The sequence below is a fragment of the Sminthopsis crassicaudata genome, chromosome 3 (assembly GCF_048593235.1).
Source record: "Sminthopsis crassicaudata isolate SCR6 chromosome 3, ASM4859323v1, whole genome shotgun sequence".
NCBI lineage: Eukaryota > Metazoa > Chordata > Mammalia > Dasyuromorphia > Dasyuridae > Sminthopsis > Sminthopsis crassicaudata.
In genome coordinates, this window is record NC_133619.1 from 550,023,852 (window position 1) to 550,051,787 (window position 27,936).

Below are 27,936 nucleotides of genomic sequence, written 5' to 3' on the forward strand. Positions count from 1 at the left end.
AAGTAACTCTACATCTCTATCTATCTGTCTATATATACATATATACACATCTAACTATATGTCTATATCTACATATATATGTTTATACATATGTATATATATATATATATATATATATATATATATATATATATATATATATATATATATATATACATATGTATATCTAGATAGATAGATAGAAAGAGAGAGAGAGAGAGTGAAAGAGAACCCATCTTCACAAAATAAATAAGCAAGTTGGGACATAGGCATTCATTCATTCAACAAGTCTCTTTTAAGGGCCCACTATTTCAGTGTGTTATATTTCCTGTTATAGTAAATATAAAGTTACTAAAAAAATTGGGCATTTTTCTAGGTCTTCTAAAATCTTACAAGAATAAGAAGATACTGATATAATAACTATAATACAAAGTGGAGGGAAATCAACACATAAGACATTATTGAAGCAAAGTGCTCTAAGTATGAGGAATTAAGGTCATTTCTACCAATGGGGAAAAATTAATGTAGAAAAATATTGGAAACATTTTTAGTTCAACTGAAAATTTAAGAAATAATTTCTCTAATCTAAATCCTTTCTAGTCTTTTCCTTTTAGGAAATGTACAAAAAAGTTAAGAACAAAGACTAAAGTCCAAGTTAAAGAAGGAAAGCCAATTTAAACCAAAAATTATCTATTATTTTAAAAAGTTCCTAGTCTTCCATCATCTTTGGAAGTAATTAGTTTTTTGACTTAACCAAAAAAAGTCCTGGTTTCTTATTGCAAAAGGTATTGAGTTGTGGAACCTAGCAGAAGCAAATTTAGCTCCAAGGGAACATAGTCAAGAAAGGAATGAAATTGTTTTAATAGAAATTCTAGTAATATGTGTTATAGAATATTGACTGCTATGCTGCATTGTATCTAACACATAACAGAAATGTTACTTCAAATTGTCTTGGAGTAGGAAGGTATCCAAAGGAGTGAAGGGCAGGAGGGGAGCCAGAATGGAATATTCAATCCAGACATACTCAGTACTATAAATGGGTGAATTTAGGATAATATTATATTATTTTTACAAATAGTTTCCATTATATGTGTTTTAAAGTAAGAATATAAGATATTTTTTTTATTTTCATTGAAAGTAATACTGTGTGATAAAGTTGCTATTTGACATTGACATTGGGTGATGGGTTGAAAATTAATTAGGAAAAAGTGTTTTCAGTTCTAGAATATTGTGACTTTTCAATTCAGTAAGTAGATATTGACTGGAGGATTATGAGGACAATGTTGTGGTGAGGTGGTTAATTGTCTACATAGCATGAGTTGCAGATGTGGTATACATCTGTGACCTCATTTCATCCTTGCAATAACACTGTATGATGGGTTCAACAGTTATTACCGATAAATGTCTGAGATTTAAAGAGTTTTAATTTCCCCATTTGTACAGTAAGTAGGTATCAGAGCTCCAATTCAAACCCAGGTTTCCCCTGACTCCAAAACTAGAGCTTTTTCTACTGTGAAAAAAAAAATGTTTTTGATACTGGCGATGAAAAAGATCTTGATAATGGTGAGGACATAATGTTGCCACCACTCTTGTTGCTGCTGCTTCAGATGATGATGATACTGATGATGGTGGTGGTAATGGTGTTTGCTAGCATTATTTTAATAAAATTTATGGGGGGTGGAGCCAAGATGGCGGAGAAGATACACGCGAATTTGTAAGTTCCCTTCTTTCCTCAATACCAACTAGTTAAATCATCCTCAAAAATAACGCTGGACTGATTAAAAACCACAAGGATTAGAAGCACAACTTACCAGCTGAAGAGATTCTGGAATTTCAACAGAAAAGGTCGGTTCCGAGGGGAGGAAAAAAGATCAGCACAGACAGGGTTAGGTGCTAGCACACTGTGTCAAACAGGCTGGGAGAACTCTGGGATCAGAAAAGTTACTGAGATAGAGGAATCTGGCACAGGCTGATAGCTCTTCTCTGCTTATAAAACAGCAGATCAAAAGAGAAATCAAGCTACTTTAAAATATAAAGCCAGATCCTAGAACTACGCCAATCTGGAAGTGGCCTAACACCAATCTCACATGGCTGTGCAGCCCCCTTCTGCTGCCTGGGGCCTCTCCTTGGGGTAGTTGAGAGCCTAAACAGCGGGGACACAGCCTAAGGTAGCCTCTAATCCACATAGTGTGGGGCTGAGCCTGAGGCAGTGGAATTCTAGCAACAGCAGAATTCCTAGAGAAGCAGAACTCCCAGAGAAGTGGAATCTTTGAAGTAGGGACCGCGGTTTCTGGGCAGACACTTCCAGTTTGAGCGCAGGGGCTTTTCGCATCAGCTGCTAATATCCACGGCCCCATGGGAGGCATTGGCTGGGGTTTGTGACACTTTCATTGTTCAGCCTTAAACCTCAGGGCAGTCGCTAGGCCACACAGCAGGGTCCTTCACTGGGCACTCCTAGCAGCGCAGCCGTACCAATCACTTCTGAGGCATTTTGGAGGAGGGGGGAGGGAAACTCTCTCCCAGAGCTCACTCTTAGACCAGGAACAGGTTGTTGCATTCTACCCTCAGTTTGGGAGGAAGCTGGTAAATATATTTCTTACCCAGGGGCAGACACCCCACAGAGTGTTAACAATGAGTAAGAAACTGAAGAGAATGACTGACACCTTCTACAATGAGAAAAACCCGGTATCCAACACTGAGGAGGCTAACAGCAGAGAGTCTCCAGATTACACCATAAAGGGGAATGATACCTGCCTCAACAAATATCGAGAGTATAAAATATTTGGGAATCCATCTACCAAAGAAAAGTCAGGAATTATATGAGCAAAATTACGAAACACTTGCCACAAAAATAAAGTCAGATTTAAATAATTGGAAAGACATTCAGTGCTCTTGGATAAGCTGAGCAAATATAATAAAGATGGCAATATTCCCCAAACTAATCTATTTATTTAGTGCTATACCAATCAGACTCCCAGAAAACTATTTTAATGACCTAGAAAAAATAACAACAAAATTCATATGGAAGAATAAAAGGTCAAGAATTGCAAGGGAATCAATGAAAAAAAAGTCAGATGAAGGTGGTCTAGCTGTACCTGATCTAAAACTATATTATAAAGCAGCAGTCACAAAAACCATTTGGTATTGGCTAAGAAATAAACTGGTCGATCAGTGGAACAGATTAGGTACAAAGGACAAAAAAGGGTACAATTATAGCAATCTAGTGTTTGATAAACCCAAAGATACCATTTGGGATAAAAATTCATTATTTGAAAAAAAACTGGGAAAACTGGAAATTAGTATGGCAGAAATTAAATATGGACCCACACTTAACACCATATACCAAAATAAGATCAAAATGGGTCCATAATTTAGGCATAAAGAATGAGATCATAAATAGATTAGAGGAACAGAGCATAGTCTACCTCTCAGACCTATGGAGGAAGAAGTAATTTATGACCAAAGGAGAACTAGAGATCATTATTGATCACAAAATAGAAGATTTTGATTACATCAAATTAAAAAGCTTTTGTATAAACAAAACTAATGCAAACAAGATTAGAAGGGAAGTAACAAATTGGGAAAATATTTTTACAGTTAAAGGTTCTGATAAAGGCCTCATCTCCAAGATCTATAGAGAACTGACCCTAATTTATAAGAAATCAAACCATTCTCCAATTGATAAGTGGTCAAAAGATATGAACAGACAATTCTCAGATGATGAAATTGAAACTATATCCACTCACATGAAAGAGTTTTCCAAATCTCTACTGATCAGAGAAATGCAAATTAAGACAACTCTGAGATACCACTACACACCTGTCAGATTGGCTAATATGACAGGAAGAAATAATGATGAATGTTAGAGGGGATGTGGGAAAACTGGGACACTGATACATTGTTGGTGTAGTTGTGAAAGAATCCAGCCATTCTGGAGAGCAATTTGGAACTATGCCCAAAAAGTTATCAAACTGTGCATACCCTTTGACCCAGCATTGCTGCTATTGGGCTTATATCCCAAAGAAATACTAAAGAGCGGAAAGGGACCTGTATGTGCCAAAATGTTTGTGGCAGCTCTTTTCATAGTGGCTAGAACCTGGAAAATGAATGGATGTCCATCAATTGGAGAATGGTTGGGTTAATTATGGTATATGAAGGTTATGGAATATTATTGCTCTGTAAGAAATTACCAGCAGGATGAATTCAGAAAGATTTGTAGAGACTTACATGAACTGATGCTGAGTGAAATGAGCAGAACCAGAAGATCACTTATACTTCAACAACAATACTGTATGAAAATATATTCTGATGGAAATGGATATCTTCAACATAAAGAAGATCCAATTCACTTCCAGTTGATCAATGATGGACAGAAACAACTACACCCAGAGAAGGAAGACTGGGAATTGAATGTAAACTGTTAGCACTACTGTCTTTCTACCCAGGTTACTTATAACTTCGGAATCCAATTCTTAACGTGCAACAAGAAAATTGGATTTACACACATATATTGTATCTAGGTTATACTGTAATACATTTAAAATGTATAGGATTGCCTGTCATCTGGGGAAGGGAGTAGAGGGAGGGAAGGGAAAATTTGGAAAAATGAATACAAGGTATAATGTTATAAAAAAATTACTCATGCATATGTACTGTCAAAAATTATAAATATAAAAATTAATAAAAAAATAAAATTTATGAAAATGGTGGAGCATTCTAAGTACAGAAAATAATTAGTCATTACTTTTAAGAGAAATGGCAGGCACAGCTATTAAATTTTAATATCCTAGCTGATAAAAAATGCCGCCTGTGTCTAAAAATATAAATTATACACTAACCATAGTTTGGTATAGATACTTCCTAAATGCCAACATTTTCACACTGGGAAATCTCAATTCTCTTATTATTTTTAGTCACTACTCACTTCCAGTATTTCTCCATCTGGTTAAAGATCAAAATTCTCCTCATAAATCTTTTCTTATTTTTTAAATATCTTTGAAAATTCCTTACTAACCATGCACTAGAAAATTCTTCTTTCTTATTCTGCCTTCCCTTCCTTCTTTCCCCTCTTACTTTCATTGTCATTCATATGTCTCCACTTAGTATAATATATTGTTTAGTAAAATAACTAGCTTGTATTATTTGTTGTTGCTGCCATTTTTTTCTATGTTTTCCTCTTTAGACATGACACACATTTTTTAACCTCTTATGAAAGATGAATGATTTTCTTCATTGCCTGGCCATCTATTATTTATTATTAACCGTTTGATAAAGTGTTAGAAGCACAGTAGAAGTAGACATCAACATACCATTTTTTGTGTTTTCTATAATTGGGTCTTATTGTCATTCATTCATTCAAGAAACGTTTATCAACCACTTACCAGTGGAAGGTACTGTACTCAGAAGTGGGAATACATCAGTTTGTCAATGACCTGTGAGCACCACCCTGGGAACAAAAATAATAATAACAAAGTTTATAATAATATTTCTATAGTATTTTACACAATCTAACAATGCTATAAGAAAGGTTATGCAATCATTTTATATGTGAGGAAATTGAGGCTCCAAAATACTTAGAATTGCTCATGGTCACACATATAACAAATATTACAGTTAGAAATTTTGCCCAAGACATATGAGCACAATGCATAGTGTCTCAAAAGTTTTAGTGAAGTTTTAAATATTAATAGCTTAAAACTGCATTAAAACTTTTGCGACACCAAGCCTTTAAAGTTGAAATAGATATTAAAGAGACTCTAGTACAATTTGCTCTTTATAAAGATTCAGAAACTAAAGTTCAAAGATGTGGATTGAATTGGCCATTTAAGAAGGCTATGATAGACCCTTTATCTTTTAAATCTCAAAGAACATTACTGAATGTGGGAGTCAGAGGATCTGAGATTCAAAGCAGTTCCGCTAATTAACAACTACAATCTTGGCTCAGTCACTTTCCTTCTCAGTATCTAGATTGGTATAATAAAAGAAATTCCAGGGGCAAAGAAAACAGAGAGAGAGAGAGACAGAGACAGAGACAGAGACAGAGTGACAGAGGCAGTGACAAAAACAGAGACAGGGACCAAGAGAGACAGAGACAGAGATTCTCTGAAGATCAGCAAGAACACATGGTTGCATCCAAAACTAATTTATGTTGGCCTGCATTTAGCATTCAGCCAAATAATAATAATAATAATAATAATAATAATAATAATAATAATAACAATAACAATAATAATAATAATAATAATAATAATAATAATAATAATAATCTTGAAGGAAATCCAGCAAAGAACAATCCTGATGGTGAAGAAAATTGATACTATGGCAAAGAAGAATCTGTGGATTGACCATGGATGTTTGTATTAAAAAAAAAAAAAAAACTTATTGGGCTTTGCTTTGTTTTAGAAAGTATAAGAGAGAGGGTTAAACTTTTATTTTTACTAAATTCTAAAACAAAAAAAAATGACTGAAAGTCACAGAGAGGTAGATTCAAGATTGATATAAGAAAATGTATTTGTCCAAAAAAAAATTGTTTTCAGAGCAATTCCTGCTGATAATGTTTTTATGAGTGGCATAAAAGAGAAGAGTGAAAAAGTTGCATCTGAAAGTATGGGTTAGCTTTTTCATAATTTTTTTTTATACTTCTAAACTTCCTTCTTGATCTTGAAGTTTTGGGATAAATAGCATATATCCCACTATACTTAGATGTTTCCCAAAGGAAATATGTTGGTCAAAGGGACAACATTCCTTCATTTCCTCTTTCCTTCTTTCCATTTCTCCACCTCCTTGTTTCCTTTGCTCTTCCTCCTTCATTTTCTTTTCTCCTGTTTTACTTCTCCTCCTCCTCCTCCTTTTACTTCTTTCTTATTTCCTTTTTCCTCTCCTTTTCCTACTTTTTTTTTCTGCCTTCTCTTCCTTTGTTAAAACTTTTTTAAACTTTTTTATTAAAAAAAAACTTTAAAATTAAAAAAAATTCTGTTTTCACATCTATTTCAGGGGTCTCAAAATTATATGAAAGATTTTTGTGGTAAGTTTTTTTTTCTTTCATTTAAAATTTCTGATTGAAAAAGTGCCATGATATGTATACTATACAAAAAAAAAAAAAAAAAAAAAAAAGGTTTTTTTAAAATTTTCCCTTGAAGCTTTTATAATGAATTAAAACAATTAACTAGTCTTTTATTATTAAAGTCAAATGGCCAGCTGAAACAACAGTTATGGAGCCAATTTTTAAAATATTTAATATTTTAATTTCTCTCAAATACATGTAAAAAAACCTGAACATTCTCTTTCTTCAAAATTTTGAGTTAAAAATGTCTTCCCTCACCCCTATTGAGGAAGCAATTGGACATAGGTTATACATGTTTAGTATTGAAAAACACATTTCTATGTTGTCAAAGAAGAAAAAGGCAAAGAAGACAAAGAAGATGATGAAGAAGAAGAAGAAAAGGAGGAGGAAGAGGAAGAGGAGGAAAAGAAGGATGAGAAAGAGCAAAAGAGGGAGGAGAGAAAGAAAAGAAAATACAGGTTAAAAAAACTTTGAAATAAAGCAATTAAGAAAATAGTATCTTTCATTTGCATTTTGGCTACAACATTTCTTTTTCTGAAGATGGATGATAGCTTTCATCATAAGTTCTTCAAAATTTTCTTGGATCACTGTATGCCTGAGAATAGATAAATTATTCATGATAGATCATCATATAATATTGCTTTTATTGTGTACAATTATATACAATGTCTTATTGTGTTCTTTATACTGTTCATCAGTTCATATAAGTCCAGATTTTTCTGAAAGCATAGTTTCATCATTTCTTATGGTACAATAGTATTCCATCAAAAATCATGTATAACTATTGTTAATCTATTGACAAATTGATGTATATCCCCTCAATTTCCAGTGTTTTTAACCATTCAAAAAGCTGCTATAAATATTTTTACATATTATTGGTCTTTTTTATACCTAGCAGTGGGTCAAAGAGTGTGTGTTCTTCTAACCCTTTTGGTATAGTTGGAATATGCTCTCCAAAATGTATGGATCAGTTCTTAATTCCATTAATAATTCATTAGTCTTTTAATTTTGCCACAACTTCTGGAAGTTATTCTTTTATCACTGGTTAAGAAAAAGAAGGAACATAATGTACAAAACATTCATTTATTTTTTAACTTCCTGGGAAATTTTTCCAGAATCTTTGTAGCAGATTTGTTTACTTCACCTGCAAGGTACACATCTTATATTATAAATCAGCAAAAATGATCCTATGAACTGTGAACCGATCCAGCAATTCTGGAGAACAATTTGGAACTATGCTTAAATGACTATCAAATGGTACATACCCTTTGATGCAGCAGTGGATTTACTGGGTCTATATTCTAAAGAGATAATAAAAAAGGGAAAAGCACTCACATGTGCAAAAATGTATGTAGCAGCCCTTTTTGTAGTAGTAAGGAAATGAAAACTGAGTGGATGTCCATCAGCTGGGGAATGACTGGATAAGTTAAGGTATATGAATATAATGGAATATCATTGCTCTGTAAGAAAGGATTAACAGAATCATTTCAGAAAGGCCTGAACAGACTTACATAAAGTGATGCTAAGTAAAATGAGTAGTACCAAAATAACATTGTACATAGCAACAGCAATGATAATCAACTCTGCCAGAGTTGACTCTTTTCAAACATTACAGTGATTCAGATCTATTCCTATAGACTTGTGATGTTAAGAGCCATCCACATGCAAAATGCGAACTATGTAGACTGAATTTGCATAAAAGCATAGTCTTTTCACCTTTTTGTTGTTGTCACTTACTATTTTCTTTCTAATTGTTTTCCATATTGATCTGATTTTTCTTGTGCAGCATGATAAATGTTTAGAAAAATTGAACGTCTTTAACCTATGTTGGATTGCTTGCTGTCTAGGGGAGGAGGGTGAGGGAAGGGAATGGAGAAAATATCGAAACACAAGGCTTTGAAAGGGTGAATGTTAAAAACTCTCCTTGCATGTATTTTGAAAATACAAAAATCTATTATTAAAAAATAAAATAATTCTGGGGAAAATGAGAGAAATCTTGACACATGGACTTACCTGGAATAGTGTCAACAATGGCAGTATTTAGAATCATCTTTCAAATTCTTACCAGAACAATAATCAATCCTCTTCTTCAGTTCAAAAAGTTGCAAGTCAAATTAGTAGTATGGCTATACAGAATAGATATATAGCCAGGACTCATTTGGCTGAGTGATTCACTATAATTCAGTGAAGACCTTGATTTAGCTTGTTGAGCTATTATTGCTATCACCAAAAACATTAACATGGTGATCATTTTTGAAAGACAAATCTTGACATTGAAACCCAAATTATTTCTGGGGAGAATCTCACTCAAAAATTCATGATGAATATCAAGAAACTTTAAGTTTTAAAAACTAATCAATTAAAATAATATTTATATGTATTTATACTTGGTTCAAAGTAGACGTGCTTGTTCTCCCACTCCATTTTGTAACATTAGTTATATAAGGTCATCAGTATGTCTGGTTTTGGAATACCAGCCTCACATGGTCAACTGCTCTGATACCAATTCCATCAAATATCAAAATATATCTAAAGGGTAGCCGTGGCTTGATGGAATCATTTTTGTTGACATCAACAATTAGCTTTTTCATAAATAGTAGATCAGAAAAGCAGGTTTATCTATCTGTCTATTCTTTTATATTTCAGCTTCAATTCATAAAACTAGTAACAACAATCAGAACAGCACAAAAAGCTTGAAATATACTAGTAATAATTTTATCATCAAAGCCACTGTGCCCTGGATATCAATAATGGATGATCAAGCAATACTTGCTGGTTTCAAAATCCCATAAGGAGAGATAAATGATTCTATACTGATAGTCAGACTTTGGTTTATTTAAAACCTTATACAAGAAGGAATTCTTACTTTTTCTAAGGGGTCTCCTCAAATTTTGAATAGTTTTTTTTTTTTTTTTCTCAATCCTGTTAAATTCCTATAGGAAATTACCAGTTGTGGTGCATTTGCCAGGTGTTTAATGATGATGGTGATGTTCACTTGAGTCTTTTCATTGTTCATTTGGATTTTATATTTTGAAGTTATTTTCATAATACCTTTCATGTTCTCAGAGGAGTCTCTTTATGCCACTTTCTATAGCTGAGATTCTAATGACAAAAGAGGGAGTTATAAAATTCTTTAGAAAGTGGCAATGATCAGGGGAAATTGGGAAAAATGTAACTAGAGAAATGTAAAGTGCTTTTTAACCACTCCCTTTTCACTTTTAACAATGAGAATTAGATAATCAATTAACAATAACTAGAAATTTTCTTAGAAAAATCATAGCTCATGGTATTTAGATATGTCATCTTCTAAAGCTGTCTAGTTTTATATGTCCAAAGGGTGGAGGGATTAAGTAATTTACCAAAGTTGCAAAAAACATGAAATGAGCTGAGAGCTAAATGAACTCTCCTAACTCCAAATCAAATTGAATTTCTACTTTACCACAATGTATCTCTAAATAATTGGAGATAAGGAGAATTTTTCTCAAGTCATCATCCACAAAAAGTATGACCATTAGCATTGAATAAATGATTGAACCAATCAGTCAATCAATGAATGGAAACAGAAGTATTTTAAGATACTTTCTATTTGGCAAACTTAGTGATACTTACAGGGGATAATAAATATTGAAAACAATACAACCACTTGCTCTTAAGAGACATGCATTCTAATAAAGAGGAAATATATGTATACATATACATACATACATATATATGTATATATATATATATGTACATTCATAGATAAAGATAGAGATAGGAATAGAGATCGATAGAGATGTACACACATGCCTATGTATGTGTGTATATGACCAAAGAAGTGTATTTTGTCCAGGGAAGTCAGAATTCATGAAGGGAGTTCTAGCACAGCTGACTGTAAGTATTTAGAATTTAAGATGAATGGTGTTATAGGACAATTGACTGTTAAAATTTGTGACAGTGTTAATTCTGACAGCTAGCAGATAATAAAGCTTCAGACGCAGGAAAATCTGAGTTCAAATATGGATTTAGACACTGAATTGCTATGAGACTCTGGATGGGCAAGTCACGTAACTCTGTTTGCCTTAATCCACTAGAGAAGGAAATGGCAAATCATTGCAGTGTTTGTCAAAAAATCCCCACGGATTGTGTTGGTATAGTATGGTGTACAGCATCATATAGAGTCTGACATAGCTGCGCAACTGAATAACAGCAGTGTCCATTTGCTCACTGTTTCCAGAACTAGCATCATAAAGGATAGGGAAGAAGTTACTTTGGGCAGTATGCCATGTTGATTAACATAGAGCACGTTCAAGTGATCTCCTAGGATCAATCACAAGGCCAAAGCTAGAAGATGGATTATATTCCATGTACAACCTAGATGATAATTTGAAAGTGAATGCTAGGTCTAATAAAAACAACATTAAACTTCTAATAAAAGATCTGGATTCAAATCCCAATTCTGCTTTGTACTAGCTATATGAACTTGGCAAATTATTTAATCTTTCTAAGCTTTAGTTTCTTGATTTTTCAAAATGATAATACTTTCACTAACTTTGCCCTCTCAGAAATGCACATACACACACACACACACACACACACACACACACACACACACACAATGTTGTGAAGAATTTAATAGTGATATATAAATTGAACTATCATCATTATATTATTAAAAGAAAAGGCAAGTTCATGATAATATGAGGCTATATTTTATGACACTTTAAATTTCACTTTCCTCTCATAGATATAACTGAGAAATAGACAGCACAAATATTATTATCCCTATTCACAGGTGATGAGATCCCACATAGAATCTACCGGAGAAAGGTCATCTATAACAACTTCCTCATTTTACAAATCAAGAAACTGGGATTTCAAGAGTTGAAATGATTTACCTAAAGTCACATAGAGAGTAATTAGTAAAGTCAGGATGTGGAGATAAGTCCTATAACTTGAAATTTAGCATTTTCCCAATTATATGGTTTATCAAATTGATATAAAATAACTCTGAGAGCTATATGTCTTCTAAGTTGTTGAATCAATGATTAAACTCATATTTTTATGAATCCAAGTACTGTTTCCATTGTATCACTGTCTAGCATAGTGTGATTTTTCCAATAATTTAACTCACATTATATGCAGTATTTGAAGAAACTCAAGGCAATGATTTTTGGGCAAATTTCAGGTTACCAAATCAAATTTTTTAACATTTCCGCCAAGTTCAATTAGATTGTACCTCTCTGTTACAGATAATATCTAAATGTCATTGCTCAGCAAGTGTTAGATCTTTTCTTCTTTCCCTCAATATATTCCTTTCACCATGGCCCAGGGAAAGAAGTCGTGGCTCTATTATTAAAGATTACATGCCACACTTCTCTGTAATTTGGATATCTTGGGAACTTACTAAATGTGAAAGAGTTTTACGTTAATATGATTAGAAGTTGAAGGGGTGTGTATGTGTGTGTGTGTGTGTGTGTGTGTGTGTGTGTGTTTTCTATTGTGAATATGGTGTGTTAATGACAAAGCTGTCATATAAACTCAGAGCCACAGAGACATATAATTAGCTTTCCTGTTGACATAAATAAATTGAATATGTGGCAGATATTGAAAAATGTTATTTTCACACCTTGAAAACAGAGTCTCAGAGATTTCTCCTGTTTAATGTGTCTCATGGTCCACTATAAGGTCATTGAGGTTTTGCCCTAGGAGGTTTTGGCAGAGGACTAAACCTCTTTCTGAAAAGTCTTCTACCCTCTTAGTCTTTTGTTAGCTTTCACGTCATGCTGTCTAACAAACAACAACTACCAACAATCTCATGGGATCTTTCTTCTCCATACTCCATTCCAAAGGGTCTTCTTCCATTGCTTTACAAATTCAGATCTCCTATGTCATACCTCCTCACTAATTGCCTCAGTGAATCTCATGATCTCTTTATTTACTTTCTCTCTCTCTGTCTCTCTTGTCTGTCTCTCTCTCTCTCTCTCTCTCTCTCTCTCTCTCTCTCTCTCTCTCTCTCTCTCTCTCTCTCTCTCTCTCTCCCTTCTCACTATTGACTTTTCTAGGTACTAGAATTCCTATATCTACTTCTATAATCCTGCTGAAAGATGGTCTTTTACTGCAGTTGTCAAAATCCACAAGCTATGTGTTTGACTAAATCATTTCTCCTTCCCTTTACTACAGTCGTTCCTCACCTAATTGCCCATACTACAGATATTCTTTTCACATTAACTTTTCCCATCACTGTTTCCATATAACATGGATCAGCATAAGAAAATAAATAGGAAGTTTTTAGGAGTTTTGCAGAAACCACAAGGCTAGCAGATTATACAGAAAAAGTTGGGAGACTCAGAAATACATGGTTATATAATATCAACTCAAGTTTTATAATAAAGTACTTTATACACACAATAAAATAAAAAGAAAAAAATCAGATTTATTTGATTTGAAGGCCAAGAATATTTGCACAGATTGTCCAGATTTCAGGAGGCACCACACTAACTCCTGTCATATGGAAAGGAAAATTGTAGGTAATCCACAATTACTAGAGCATGTTTTCCTTTATTTGACCTATGATTTGTTCTTTCTTTCTTTTCTCACAAGTTTGCAACAAATCAGCATGGTATAGTGGAAATAAAATTGATTGAGAAGTAAAAGGATGTTGTTTTAAATCTCCTTCTTGCCATTTGCTTAATTCTGTTTGTCTGTGTAACTTCTTTGAAAATTAATTTCCTTATCAGTAGAATCAATAGATTAGGTTATAGGTCTCATACTTAACTTCCAATTCTAAAATGTAGACTCTATGACTACTTATATACAAATCATCAACTACAACCCATCAATGGCTATGCATCCTCTTTCCCATGCTTTCTTTTGAGTGTGGCATAGGAAATCTATCCAAAATGTTGGTCTTCCTTTGCTTTCATTTGATATCATGACAGTTTCAATGGAACAGACAGGCTATTCATTAGTTATCCTTCACTTAAAATCAACTTATCTTCTTTTTCCCTCATATATTTCTTTGATGACATCATTTACTGATTTTAACTTTCATATCTGTTTTTTTTTTTTCAATTTTTAAAAGGGAAATTTTTTTTTGTTATACATTCACATTTACTTTTTAAAATACACATTTCTTTATGAACAATATTGGGAGAGAAAAAATCAGAACAAAAGGGGAAAACCATGAGAGAAAAAAAGAACATAGCCTGTATTGTTTTGTATTCTCCATAGATCTCTCTGGATGCAGATGGCATTGCAATGTATTACTGAACTATTGAGAAGAATGTAATCTTTTGAATTTGATCATCACACATTCCTGCTATTATTTTGTACAATGTATTCCAGGTTCTGTTTGTTTCACTCAGCATAAGTTAATGTAAATCTTTCTAGGCCTTTTAAAAATAAGCTTATTTATCATTTTTCTAGAACAATAATAATCTGTTACTTTGATTTACCATAACTTGTTCATCCATTCTCCAATTGATGAGCATCTATTCATTTTCCAATTCTTTGTACCACAAAAAGAGCTGCTTCAAACATTTTATATATGTGGGTCCCTTCCCCTCCTTTGTGATTTCTTTGGTACCCAGGTCCAGTAGTGAGTGTCACTGAAACATCAAAGGTATATAACCCTTTGGGCATAGTTTCAAGTTGCTCTCAAGAATGGTTGGATCATTTCACAATTCCATCAATAATGCTTAGTGTCTCAGTCTTCCCATATTTCCCCCAACAATTATTATCTTTTCTGGTCATCTTAGCCAATCTGAAAGGTATAAGGTGGTACCTCTTAGTTGTTTTGATTTGCTTTTCTCTAATCCATGTTGATACAGAGCATTTTTTCATATGACTATAGATGGCTTTAATTTCATCACCTGAAAACTGTTTGTTCATATGCTTTGACCATTTAGTCACTGGGGACCATAATTTTTTTACTTGAAATATGTTGCCACATTCTTTCAACCACCAAGTACCTTTCTACCAATTCTTTGGGAATCATAGTATTACATTACCCAGCCCTTGATCACTACTGGATGAATAACTATATTTAAAAGAAAGGCCTTTGTTTTACAGAGAAACTTTAAATAAGAGACACATATATTCTTGTTCTCTTATTGAAATAGTGAGTCATTTAGAAAATGTCAAACCATTTTTAAAAAATATAATGACAGGATTTTCACCAAAAAGGAACCAGAGGTCAATTTGGATAGAAATTTTATGCAAAGTGGTAAAATGAGTCATTCGAGGTCAAACAGATGGTAAGTATAACGAAATTCTACTGTACAACACAATTTTTGGATGCACAGTTGATTGAGCATTGGTTGATGTATTCCATGGTATTAAATCACTCGCAAAGTTAATTTTTTTTTTTCTGAAATACTCAATTCTACAAAAAAATCTTCACGGAAGATTTATTGCGAAAAATAGGAAACAGCCATATGTAAAATAATTGGGGAATGGCTGAATAAATTATGATATATGAACATAATAGAATGTAACTTTGCTTTAAAGAATGACAGCAAAAAAGATTTATATTGAATAAAGAAAGCTTAGAACCAGAACAATATTTATAAACATTGACTGTGTCTGTATGAAATATGTATATGGATATAAATAGCTTTATATTTGAATATGGATACGACAGGGAGTATGATTTCATTAATATGGGAACATCTCAGATGAAGAAACTCCCTCCACCAATGGCAGTTGATAACTTCACTGCAACCTATATTCTGACAGAGTTACTAAGAGTCCTGAGGGATTCAGGGCATTGTCTAAAATTATCCAGCCACTGTGTTCTAAGCGTCATTCTTAAAACTAGATTTTCCCCTTTGAAAATCAGTTCTCATTTCCATTATATAACACTATAATTGTAGTCACAGAGACACAAAGATAATAACACTACAAATAAGGAGAACAAATACTCAGAAGAGAAATAGAATTTGTGAATAAGACTTTTTGGTATATTTGTTATCTTTTCCTGAACCTGTGACTTCATCAGTGTGTATCAAGTGTGAAAGCACTAAGATGTAATGTGATTTATCCATGATCACCTAGTCAGTATTTATCATGGACTTCCAACTACATCTTTCCAGTCTCCAGGCTGGGCCTCTTTCCACATATTATAAATGTATATATACATATACACATACTAATATATAGTATATACACATATATACATGGATATTAAAATAAGCTACAAATTTATAGTTTGATGTATGATTTCTTAATTTAATTTTTGTTGTAGTTGCAGGTAGTTTCTAAGATTATAATATTACATAATGTTATTTTTTTTGGACAAATATATACAATATGCCTACAACATAATAGATTGCTCTAACTCCAGACTGGCCTTGATGGCAGCAATCATGGTCATCCATTTCTGGAGGATTTAGTGTTCATTATGTTTTAATCTTGAAGAACATTGATCTACTTTTTAAGAAAAAAAATCTTCTGACAGGTTGCCTAAGAAGAATTTATCTTGTTCCTAAACATAGTTTGCTTTCTTAAAGCATAAAAGTCAGGGACAGAAATTGTATTAAGAGATAGCCAAATTCATGGTATTGAGGTATCCCTGTCACATTGTTCTCTCATAATGGACCACAAAAGCAAATTGGATGATGAAGGCTTTTTGTTGGTCAGATGGTGGGGGCATATGGGATTTTATTTTGGTGGACAAAACTTTAATTGTATAGCAGCTGATTCATAAAGTCAAATGACCTATAATATATTTTATCTATCTATCTATCTATCTATCTATCTATCTATCTATCTATCTATCTATCTATCTATTTATCTATCTATGCATCTATCTATCTGTCTGTCTGTCTATCTATCTACAGACACAAACATATGTTTTATATATAATGTGTGTGCATGTATATCATAAGGACATACAGATAATATAATATTCAGATGTAGGCATCCTACCATGAGGTACAAGTTCTATCCCACTTTCCCCCCAATTACCAGCCATCCCATAACTCTGTTCTTTATTTTCCTCTTCCAGTTTCAACTTACTGCTTTTTTTCTTTTTTTGTTTTACAAAGTCTATAAAACTTGAGCCTATAGTTTTGTGATTAAATTTTATATATCACCTACACATATATATTAACACATACACATGAACATATATATATATATATACATATAGACACATTCTCACACATGCAAACACACAATACACACACATGCCATAGTCTCCACTCCAAGTTCATCACTAGACTCTATGAAAAAAAAAAAGAAATATACTCTCAATTTATAATAGGATTTCTTGGCATTTATCTACAATAAGATTCAGTTGAAAACTATCATTTGTAGTTCAATGGTTATCTGAAATTTAGAGCTTTGAAATTTTGAACTAATTTTGAACTTTTTCTATTTTTCAACCATGAAAATGATATATATGTGTATATATATATACATATACACATATGCAACATAATATTAAGTAGAACATTATATAATATCTAGTGGACATGCATGTGTATATTTCTATATCCTAATGTATTGATACATATATGTTATACTACACATAATTTTTTAAAAAAAATATTTATTGAAAGGATAAGAAATCCACGTATATCACACATCTTTGAAATCTCATATTTTGTTCTTACATGTTTCAATATGTTAAATACATATCTTAAAATTTCCACAATTTGCATTTTTATTCTAAAAGGAAAGATTAAAATGATATACTCAATGAATTTTGATGTCAGGTTCAAATATTAAGAAGTTACAAAAAGCTTTAAAATTGGAGATGAATGGGTACATAAAGAGGAGAATGGGGAAGAGAAACTATTAATGAAGGATAGGACATCATTACAATGAAGAGGGTAGGGAGAGAGAAAGATAAAAAGGAGAGAGAGAAGTAAAAGATGGAGAGGGGGAAAAAGTAGAAAGAGGAAGAGAGAAAGAGAGACAGACAGAGAGAGGAACAGAGATAGAAACAGAAACAGACAGAATCCCTTCTGACTCATATAAGTTTCAGGCTTCTTCTGCTAATATATATTTAGCTCATTTTGCTTTACCATCAACAGAGAAATATTCAAACCAATATTCTCATTGAAACCTTGAATCTGATTTAATGTTTGGGCTACCTTTCTGGAGGACTTCCAGGATGGGCCTTGGATAGTCACCACAAGGATAGACAGAAATAGAATCCATAAAGACTCTATTGTCTCCTCATCTGACACAGTCTGACAGTCTGACTCAGTCTGTTCCAGCAGTCTGCCAGTCTGCCAATTTGACGTTGGTATTGATCTTAGTGGAAGAGTGCAGGAGGCAGGAGAGATACCAGGAGGATGGTTAAAAATGAAATGTCTCATTTCTAGTCCTTCATAGCCCTTACATACCTTATTGTAATTACATCATTACAGCACACTTTGTGCTGTATGTGAACTAAAGAACTATTATATCACCATGCAAAGTATTAAGTATATGTATACTAAAGTATCATCATCTTATCAATTCCACTGAGTTAACACCTTGTTGTAAGTATCCTTGTTTCAATTATATTTTTCCAAAGTTTTACCCTTCTATATCTTTCCTCCTTAAGTGAATTTACTAGTTAAAAAAATTCTTGCCCCTGTAGTTCTTGTGATTAAAAAAAAAAATTACTTCTCTAATACTAGCATCCTCTTCAGTAAAGGGCTGAAACTCTGAGTAGATGTACTGGAATCAGACAACCAAGCACTTAAGGCTAATTACTGTTTGGTCAATACTCTATTAGCATATGTTTGGAAAATGGCCCTTCCCACTATTCTGTGCTGGTTCGATCTTTTTGGTGTACACAGAGAATTGTAGGAGGGATTAGGGAATGGAGTAAGACAAACCAGAGTCACTTTGGCAGTAGACAAGAAGGGAGGCCATTGAGAGCTTGTGTCCATCCCCTTCACTTCTACCACTAAATAATGACCAAGGACTTTTGCTTATCCTGACTCCAGCTGATTTTAAGGCATTCAGAGTACTAATTCGGTCTTCACACTCTACATCCTGCTTCCCTCCTTTCCCCTACTGAACACATAGGCATAGAACTTGGTATACTCCTTGTTATTCCCTGTCATTTACAAATCCTTCTTCTTTCACCATCAATCTATAATTCACCAGTATTTAAGGCTTACTCCAATTTTATGGTTTCATTTTGTTCATAAACTTATTGCAGTCCTCTTGATCTTCAGATAAATTTCTGTCTTCAATGTGTTTGAGTTCAAAATATAAATCACTATCTTTCCTTCCATTTCTCAAATTTCTTGTTCGAACTATCCAATATACATGCAAATGAATAAATTTCTTCAACTTCCTTGATCATCCTTTATTTTCTACCTTAGTCATCTAGAGTATGTTCATACTTCAAATCAATAGTACCCCAAATCATTCAAATTCCAAATTTTTTATATTCAGAAATCTTTCTTCTCTAATCATTATCTGTCTTTTCATGACTCCTGATAAGGAACTTTGCTCCTGTTAAAATTGTCCTTCATACTCACCTTTTCATTCTATTTAATCACTTCTATACAATCCGCACTTTCCTTCTTTTCAGATCCTAAGCATATATTTATTATCAGGAAGGAAAAAGAAGTTACTGTACCAGTGAAATAGAATGATAAAGAAGAGCCCAGTGATTAAAAAAAATAACATTGAATTTTCATTTGGGCCTTGGTATTAATTAGTTTCACTATGTTTTGGACTCCGGCCTTGAATTCCTTGCCATTCTTCTTTTTTCTATTTATATTATGAAAATTATTAATCCTAGGTAATACCCTCACACCTATTTTTGTTTTTTGTTTTTTTTTTTTAATTTTTAATCTAGAGCCAGAAAAAAAGCATTCAAACTGTGTTTGTTGAAACTATTGCTATTTAGCTTCAACTGCTGTCACTGATATTAAGTAAACTTTTTTTTTCCCCTACTGTCTCCAGAGTAATTATTCTGTCTAATTTTATTACAATTCCACAACTCAATGTTAAAAACTTTATCTTAGCAGAAGATTTTGTTTCTTATTTACTTGAGTAGATTGAGAGTAGAAGATGCCCTCTCTTTCATTGTTCTAGTACCAGAGAATCACATCTTTTTTCCCCTAAAGAAATGCTGGCAAACCTTTGTGCCTTTATATACATACACACACACACACACACACACACACACACACACACACACACACACACACATATATATATATATATATATATATATGTATATATATTCCCTTCCTTTCCCATTCTTTTTTAGTCTTTTGTTACCTTCTAAATCATACCTGATATATATATATGTGTGTGTGTGTGTGTATGTATATGTATATATACATAAACAAATACTTATATACATTTATAAAATATATTTCCTCTAATCATAAAAACTATCCCTTTACTCTGCTATTCCAAGATACTATCTTATTATTTTTTATTTCTTTTCATTGTTAAACTATTAGAAATAATTATTTGTTCATTCCACACCCACAAGATCATGGAATAGAAAGTATTTTCCCGAAGTTTATTTCTACCTTATTAATTTTGCAGTCTAAGGGCTTTGTGTTAAGGCTTCATCTTTCTTAATACTTCTAAAATTTGTGACCTATTGATCATTCCCTACTCTTCCCTACTCTTTCCTTCATTGGATTCTGTGACATAAATTTGTAGGTGTTTCCTTTTACCTTTGGGATCTTTTTTCTCTATTTCATTGGTGCACAGTCTGATTGCCTCATGTGTTTGGTATCTTTTAGAACTCTTTCCAATGTCCTCTCTTCTAACTCTTTTTATTTGGTATCATCACATCAGAGTCTATTCATAACCACACTTTCTAGCCATATGATGCCCCTGCCCCCATCTTCCCCAGTAACAGATACAGTTCTCAAGAGTTACAGATATCATTTTCCCATTTAGAGATGTAAACAGTTTAAACTTTAAATTATATAATTTATATATATTTCCCATGTTTACTTTTCTATGTTTCTCTTGAGTCCTGTGTTTATAGATTAAATTTTCTGTTTAATTCTGCTCTTTTCAACAGAAATGATTACAAGTCTCCTACTTCTTTAAAGACCCATAACTTCCCCTGAAAGATGATATGCAGTCTCACTAGGTAGTTAATTCTTGGTGGTAATCCCTACGACCTTTGGCTATGGGAATATGATATTCCAGGTCTTCTGATGCTTTATTGTAGAAGCTACTGGATCCTGGATAATCCTGACTGTTGCTCCTTGATATTTGAATGTTTTTGTCTGGCATCTTCCAGTATGTTTTCCTTGAGACTGACGTTTTGGAGTACTATAACAACTCCTTGGGGTTTTCCTTGTGACATCTCTTTCTAAAAGTAATTAATGAATTCTTTCAAAGGTATTTCCCCCACTGTTTCTGGAATATTAGGGTCATTTTCCTTGATGATACCTTGACGAATGCTATGCAGGTTTTTTTGTTTGTTTGTTTTGTTTTGTTTTGTATTTGTTTTGTTCTTGGTCAGGGCTTTCAGTTAGTACAATAAATTTTTAATTGTCTCTTCTGGATCTATTTTCTAGGTTAGATATTTTTCTAACAAGGTATTTCACATTTTCTTTTGTTTTTTCGTTCTTTTTAGTTTGTTTGAATGATTCTTAATGTTTCATAGCGTTACTAGCTTCCATTTTCCCCATTCTAGTTTTTAATTTATGTTTTTTTTTTCAGTTAGCTTTTCTATCTCTTTTTCCAGTTGCTTAGTTGTACTTTTTATTCTTGTCTGAGTTGTGTAAAGGGCTAGAACTGAGCAGATGCACTTGGATAATGGAGTACGTGAGACTAATTGCCAATTGGACAATTCTCTATTAATATGTTTGAAGGATGATCCTCCCCAACTATTTGGTGCTGGCTGGATCAGTGGGTGGGGACAAAGGAGAAGTAACATGAGCTAGTGGACTAGGAGGAGGAAGGTGGAGTGAGAGGAAGGAGGTGTGAAGATTGCTAGATCTAATCCCCTGACCACAACCTCAAAAGACCAAGAATAAAGACTTTTGATTGTCCTGACTCCTGCTGATTTCTGGGAAGACAGAGTTCCAGCAGAGTTGATGTTTGATCTTCCCTGTCTACATAGTAGCTTTCTATGGTCTTTTTAATTTCCATTTTTTTCCCTCTTTTTTTTTACTTTTATGGTTGAGTTAAGCTCCTGGCATAAAGTGGGTGCTATCCCAAGCTTCCTGCGCATCTCTGAGCCTTGAGTTTGAGCACAGGGGCCCCTTGTGTTTGCAGGGAGGAGGTAGTTTTGCCTGCTCTTTTCAGAACACAACCTGGTTTCCCACACTTTGCCTTCGGAGCTGGGACTGGAAGCCACCCACTGATTTGCTCCTCTAAAGAGCCATATCTGATAGACTTAGTTACTGATTTGCTGGCTTTACCAGAATCTGTCTGAGCTGAGCTGAACACCCTTTTCACCACAGTGAGACTAACCTTCCTTGAAGTTTTTTTTCAATCTATCTTGAAATGGAGAGGGGTTTCATTGCTTCAGATTCAGTTGTTTCTTGTTTATTTTGTGATTAGATTTTTTTTTTTTATTCTGAGAGGGAAATTTTGAGGTTTCCCACTTACAGTTTCACTGTTTATTTCTTCCTGTAACTGTTTTAAAATTTTCTCTAGGAATTTGGCTGCATGGGACATGATGCATATATCATTAGTATAATTACTACTTCATTGTTTATGGTATCCTTTATCAATGTATACTTTCATTCCTTATCTCTTTTAATAAGTTCTATTTTCACTTTTGTTTTATCTGAGATCAGAATTGCTACCCCTGCTTTTTTTTTTTTACTTCATCTGAGCATAATAAATTCTGTTACAGCCTTTTATCCTCACTCTGTATATGTCTCTCTGTGTCAAATGTGTTTCTTGTGAACAACATTTTGTAAGATTCTGTTTTTTAATCCATTCTGCTATTCAATTCCTTTTTATGAGAGAGTTCATTCCATTCAAACTCCCAGTTATGAATTCCAGTTCTGTATTTCCCTCCATTGTATTTTTCCCTTGACTTTATTTTTGTTCTCTCTTTCCGCTTAGTCCTTAGTAGTATTTTTAATTGACACCAACCACTATCTTATGTTTTATTACCCCTTCCATCTTCTCATAACCTTTCCCCCTAGTGTTTCTGCTCTCCTTTGTATACTTTTTCTTTCTTCTTTCTCCTATTTCTTTATAGAGTAAGATAACTTTCTACACCCAATTGAATGAATAAGTTATTCCTTCTCAAAGTCAAAACTGATGAGATCAAACTTCAGACCATGCTGATACCCTTCCTTCTTTACCTTAATTGTAATAGGTCTTTTGCTCCTCTTCATATGATCCGATTTGTTACATTATACCTCCCCTTTCCTTTCTTTCAGGTACAGATCTTTTTTCATCCCGATATCTTTTTCTTTGTTATTATCACATCACTCCATTCACAACCAAACTTCTGAAACTCAGCAATTTGGAATCTAAATTCCTCATTATCCTTAAACCTTGCCTTTCTCTCTATTTCCTCTCCCTGCCTCACCTATTTATATTGTGTCTCATTCCCTTCATTCAATTGGTAGCAAATTTATTTTTCAATCTACATGTATGATTTAATTTAATACAAGTAAATAAAAAAATAAATAAAACACCTGGTATGGCAAATGAATATGCTGTACTTAGTGATTCATTTGCAAAGAAAAAAAATGGGAAAAAAAGGTCTGCTTTTAAGCATCTTACATTCTATTGTGATAAAACATAAAAACATACAAATAAATACAAGGTAATATGAGGTGGAAGATAATCCTGAGTGAATCATTAAGTTAATAAATACAAAAATGTTTTGGACAGTACAAAGCCATATTCAAAATAAATATTGGAATAGTAATAATGGCAAACCATGGTCCAAAACCCCAGATCTAATTTCACATGGATCAGTTCCAATCTTGGAAGAATGTAAAATATCATTCTTTCTGAATTGCACTCAACTATGGGAATATCACAATATTGGCTTAATCTTGTACTTGAGTCCAACACTAATTAAAGGCAGTCAGATTTTTCTTTTCTCCATTTTCTTTCCTTCCCTTCCATTCTTCTTTCCTCCTTGTCTCCCTGTCTCCCTCCACTTCCCTGTTCTTCTCCCTCCACCCTCTTTCTCCCTTATTCCCTCTACCTCTTCTTCTCTTTCCTTTTTCCCTCTCCCTTTCTCTCCCCTTTTCCTTCTCCATCTCTTCCTCTTTCCCTCTCCCTGTCCACTTTCCTTTCCCTTCTCCTGTCCCTCTTTCACTCCCTATTAATTTCCCTTATTCTCTCTCTCCTTCTCTTTTATTCCCTCCCCTTCCTCCCCTTCTTCCCTCTTTCTGTCTCTGTCTGCATCTCCATGTCTGTCTCTGTCTCTCCCTCTCTCTCTCTGTCTCTGTCTGTCTCTCTCTTTATCTCTTCCTCCCTCCCTTCTGCCACACTCATATTTACTGAAAATGAATGATAGAAAATATTTTCTCCCTTTTTAAATTATTATCTTACACAATACTCTTTGTTGTTCCCAATCATATCACTCCTTGGAAATATCATTATCTAGAATACACAAAATATAACTCCTTAATACATATTTTACACAAAATATATCTCCTTAACACATATTTTCTAACTGAACAGAATGGATGAATAGATGTACACATTTTCATATATCTTGATTTTACAGAATGTTCTTATTATTTGAAGAAAATCTCAACCTTCTTTGGTCATAGTAACTTCTTTTAGAAAGATCAGCATGCTTTTCTTTCAATCAATAGACTGAATTCTTACCAGAATAAATTCTCTCAAAACTACTGGTACTTTCTTCTCTACTTTTGAATTATAAACACAACCTTGCAACCTGAAGATTATCTCCTGACAAATTGACCCTTTGGGTTTCTGCAACCATCTAAAACAATGGAAGCTGCAGGGGGATCCAAATAGAAGAACAATTTTTAAAAGAATATCTCAAACAGTTTATAAATCTTCCTGAGCCTTTGGAGAGGATTTATAAGATTGATTTTTATGCTATTCAGACTGCTTCAGCCAGTGGTATCTATAAACTCTAAGACTATGGGTAGGTTAGAACTTTTATCCCCAATTTGTTACTTCTCATTTGGGACAATCCTTTTTTTTTCCTCTCTTTGAAGGTCTAATTCTGAAAGAATTTTTCCCCATTGTATTTCAAATAGCTCACCTCCAAGCCACTTTCATAATTTTGAACTTGTCTATAAAGTTTTAAAGTTTCATTATCACTCCCTTTTGTCCCTCTAAGTGGTCAGTAAACTACTAGATTCTTGGGGATTTTTTTCCCAATATTAATTGCTTCTCTCTCCTTTTCTCTGTTTCTTTCAGTTTTTTTTTTTTTTTTTTGTCTCCTCTTTTAAGGTGTGTATGAGGGAGTGGCAAAGAAAATAGATTTTTTTCATGCCTTAGGCATGTTCTAACCCAGGGGTTTTGAAGAGGGATAGGGAATAGAAGAAGTTCAAGAATCTTTAGGTTAAGTTATCAAACTTAACTAAAAACATTCTATATATCATATATTTTAATATCATACATTCAGCAATAGCCATTCAAATATGAGAGATGTATTGGTCAACTATGGGAAAGAAGAAAAAAGAAAACATAAAGATTTATACCACGAATTGATAGTAATAACTGACTAGGTTGTAGTTTTTTATAGCAAATTTAGTGAAGTGCTTCCTTTAATCCACAAAACTCCATCCAGAAGATATTACAGAGATTATTATACTTATTTTGCATCTATGAGTACTAGGCCAGTAAGAATAAATAGTTTACCTGTGATTACACAGTAATTAGATAATCAGGAATGAAAATCTAACCATCAATCCAAGTCCAGCTATTGTTTTACCCATTACAAAATATAGTGCCATTTTTATGAAGATAGAATAAGATGACATTTGTAAAGCACTTTATATACCTTAAAGTGTTATAAAAAATGCTATCTAGCTAGTAGTGATAGTAATAGTAGTTAATAGTAGCATCAATAGGAGTAGTATCATTCAAGGATGAAAGAGGGTACCTGACTTGATCTGTAAGAAAAGAGAAGGATTCTAACTGGTAGAAAGATTTTGAAGAGGAAGGACAGAGGTAAATTATATGAAGTAACAGTATATATAAATATAAAGGGAAAAAAAGTAGTCTAAAAGTGGGGATTAGGAGAAGGAAATTTCTGGGAGATTAGATTTCAAGGGAAGTTAAATAGATGAAGTGGGTAGTAAGCTAGATCAAGTTATGTTTTCAGATCTCAGTGGATGTTGTTTTTCCTTCCCCTAGTCTCAACTTTCTTTGCTCCATGAAATTGATCACTTCTAGTTTAACTTTTTTGAAGCAACTTATCTCACTTATTAGTGAATGTCAGTGATTCAAATATTTTTAGGTTATTTCAACATGTTGTTAATATGATTCACCTTTAATTGCATAAAAGGTTAGTATCCAAATAAAAAACTTACTAAATTCTACTCATATCACATTTCCCTTTTTTCCACATTTCTCAATGATATGAGTGGATAAAAGTAGGCATTATTGGATGTTGAGGCAGGTATTTTCCTGTAGTGGACAATTAATGTCATTTATAATCTCAAAGGAATTGTATCTAATATATACTTGCACCAGGTGAAGGGGGGGAAAGATGGAATAGGCAAAAAGACAGTGAATGATGGATGACTCAGGAATATGAACTAGAGTATTTAATCAGATAGTAGATACCATTCTTCATTTTGAGAAACAGATTTTTAAAAATTCCAATATAATGAACCAGAGATTCTAGAAGCTGAGGAAGATGGAGAGAGAAGAGATGAAGGTTCTAAGAAAAGAAAATTATTCTTTTAAAGTGAACAGTGAATTTTTAAAGAAGCTATGAGTTGAGATTTTAAAATCTTAGGACAATGTCTTTATATAGACCAATCTTGAACTATATCCAACATCACAACAATGCCTACTTTTATCCACTCATTTTTCAAAGAACCCCATATAATATGAACTCCAAACAAAGTCCTCGATTTAAACATGTTTCCTTATCTAGGGATATTTATTTCTGAGAGTTGTAAGGGATATCAATAGTTTAATCAAATTAAATTCAACAGCTTTTTATGGAAGTTATTATTGCAATGCTCAATGCTTTGTATAATAAAATATATTTGCATGCTACATTTTATATATAATGTAATAAAATATATTTGTATAATAAAAATAACCCTCCTAAACCTGTAAAAGTTTACAATCTAATAAAAAGAGAATGGTATAATTGCTAAGAGTTTAAGAAAGATCTTGAAAAATACTCTTAGACATTTGTGAAAGAAGAGATCACTTGCACCTTAGTTCATGTTTAATGGAGTGCCATACGAGCAAGGCCCTTAAAAGCATGCCAGCTAGAAGAACAGGATGAATGTATAGATACAAGAACATCATCAGGAAAGAGTTAATAATCCACTTAGGTTAAAATATAGAGGACCTAAAAAAAGGAGTTTAGAATATAATCTCCTTGGGGTAGAGATTTTTTTTTTTTTTTTTTTTTTTTGCTTTTGCTTTTTCCTTAGGGTCTTATCTCTTATCGTTGTTCCTAGAACACAGAAAGCATTAAAAATAGAAATAAGTAAGTAAGGTGAAATATAGATGGAAAGATCAGTTTAGAATGAAAACATTCTTTTCTCTTTATAATGTTGAATTCATGTTACATCATCTTTACAATATCCTCTATGATCCAGTCCTTTGTTCCCTTGTCTTATCATCACTCACATCTTGCCTAACTCTACCCAGTGAGTTTTCCTCTCTATTTCTTCTAGTCCTACTTAGTGTGGCTGAATAAACCTTGAAAAACAAAACAAAAGAATGCACAATGTGACAAGTGGGTCTCCCACAAGATTCTATTATGAAGTCTAAATTTGACCTCATTCTTCTTAATCTCTCTGCAACCTTTGAAAATGTTAATC

The 27,936-nt window shown here is 33.1% G+C and overlaps 1 long non-coding RNA gene across 2 annotated transcripts in view; it reads right to left on the reverse strand.

Annotated features, from left to right (window-relative positions):
* LOC141563455 (uncharacterized) overlaps positions 1-27,936 on the reverse strand; it is a 1,961,515-nt gene that overhangs the window by 722,420 nt on the left and 1,211,159 nt on the right. For both annotated transcript variants that reach the window (XR_012488424.1, XR_012488423.1), the window contains exon 5: positions 5,361-5,425. This is a non-coding gene — a long non-coding RNA (uncharacterized LOC141563455). The remainder of the gene's footprint in view (positions 1-5,360; positions 5,426-27,936) is intronic.